The sequence below is a fragment of the Haplochromis burtoni genome, unplaced genomic scaffold (assembly GCF_018398535.1).
Source record: "Haplochromis burtoni strain Fernald_Lab_line unplaced genomic scaffold, NCSU_Asbu1 Contig_195, whole genome shotgun sequence".
NCBI classification, from domain to species: Eukaryota; Metazoa; Chordata; class Actinopteri; order Cichliformes; family Cichlidae; genus Haplochromis; species Haplochromis burtoni.
In genome coordinates, this window is record NW_024582556.1 from 835,098 (window position 1) to 837,301 (window position 2,204).

Consider the following 2,204-nt stretch of genomic DNA (forward strand, 5'->3'; position numbering starts at 1 on the left):
ACACACACACACACACAAACAGAAAGATATTCACACCCACAAAAAGTCTCTTTCTCCCTGAGCCCGTTCTTGCAAAACCTGTTTGTTAGAACTGAATCTAGACATTGGAGCTTCAAGTGTGAGGATATTTTCCCTAAACACAAGACAGTTCTTGCAGAGAACCAAGCCTTACCAGCGTTCTCACGCCCATCTCTCATGCATTGTCTCTAAGGCCCTCCTGTGCACTTACAGACCGGGCTTAATCTGAGCAGCTCACCATAACAGACAACACCCTGCTTTGTATATCACACTACAGTGCAGTTTTTACAACTTTCATTTACGCTGATATAACTTCGTGTTGAATAAAAAGAACAGCTGAAGGACAGCTTTCGATTATGAGTTATAACTGGTGTCAGCAAGGTTAGGTGGGATCAGAATGCAGTACCTACAAATGTCACGGCTCCCTGTACACATGCACACAGACTCAGGGAAGCAGACATTTCCAGACACGGCAACACACAAGCAGTGTTACAGCATGTGTGGGTAGCTATCTAACAAGGTTTTGTTGTCAGTAAACACATCCATCTGGTCAACAGCAACTGAATCAAGTCTGGTGGATGCCTCAGCGGCACGGATGTGGTCAGATATTACGATAATAGTTAAAGCTATCCTTTTTCCTACAAAGTTCCCGTCTTTTCTGTTAACGTCACTTGCTCAAATGGTAAAAAGAAAGGGAGTATGTTACAAGTAAGTAAGTCATTTTGTCTGTCCAGATGCCTTCAAGTGTTTCCAAAGTCTGTGGTACACAGTGCTATGCATGTCTGTCATTACAACTCAATGTATCACTGAACAGAAATCACCTAGACTGACTGTGTTGGTAATAACCGAACTGATCGAACTGTAATGGTTTCCCTCATTATCTGTGCTCTTACACAAACACACACACACACACACACACCATCACAAACTACAGGCACACACAAATACTTTGATAACTCATCGCAGTGATAATGATAACAGAGCGCCAGGTAGGCTGAATTCATCTTCAGCTTTTTTCATAAAGGCCTATTAGTGGATGATTAAAGGATCTCTGCTCACAGGACTTCACCACAGAAAATGATTTGCCAGCCACGAGGCAGGTGAATTACACTGGATAAGAAAGCCAGTGCTGTCTGCCATCATTTGCCTCACTGAGAATCAGGCTGTTAGTCTATTAACCTCATTTTATGGTAGGATCTTACCAGTTTTACATCAAACATTACAAAACACTCTTTTCCTGTGACTGCAGCCTTGTTCCGCTGCTATGTCCTCATAAATTATGTCAGGGCATTGTATTAAGTCTGCAGCAAACAATTAATTAATTATGGATTCATCTTTTTCAATTAGCTAATAGTTAATTTGGCATATAAAATATTGAAAGGGTGTAATAAATATACATTAAAATCTTCATAAAGTCCAATATGACATAAATAAAACTGCTTGCCCAAGCCCTTTAGATGGATTTTACTACAACAGAAAGACAAAAAGAAAGAAGGCAGAAAAAGTACAAAACAGTTGAAGCCAAAGTCAATGGCAAGCAAAACATTAATCAACTACAAGTTTGAGTGAAACATGATGTGAAAACTTCAAAGTGCTATTTACAGTTGAACAAATACAAATCATCACGAATGCAAAAAGGTTCACCTCAGCATTAATTTAGTGTGACAGAATTCACATAGCCGTGCTTTCTGAGTAACACCGAGATATTTGAATGTCTATATACAAGTGATCCAACAAAATCGGTGCCCTAAGTTATGCCGGTGAATTTATTACTTTTTGAGTAACAATCCGAATGTCAATTTAATAATAGCCATGATTGCTTAGTCATTTCCATTTAATTAATGTGAAGGCAAATAAAACCAAACACACATACACACACAAAGAACTATCTCCAAAGTAATAATTACCAGCATTTAAACTCCAGGCATGCTTGCACATGGACAGCGTACAACCTAACTGCTATGATGTCTCCCTGAATTGTCTTGTTTGGTTACTCTAATCTACCCCTGTTGCCTCAGCCAAACAGATGTTGACTTTACTTTAAGATTCATACAACCACTCTCAGGCATCCACACAGGGTTAAATAGAGGGGTCAAAAGAAAGAAAGAAAGAAAGAAAGAAAGAAAGAAAGAAAGAAAGAAAGAAAGAAAGAAAGAAAGAAAGAAAGAAAGAAAGAAAGAAAGAAA

At 38.8% G+C, this 2,204-nt stretch overlaps 1 protein-coding gene across 16 annotated transcripts in view; it reads right to left on the reverse strand.

Annotated features, from left to right (window-relative positions):
• baz2ba (bromodomain adjacent to zinc finger domain, 2Ba) overlaps positions 1-2,204 on the reverse strand; it is a 67,843-nt gene that overhangs the window by 54,283 nt on the left and 11,356 nt on the right. The gene's annotated exons all lie outside the window — the stretch shown is intronic.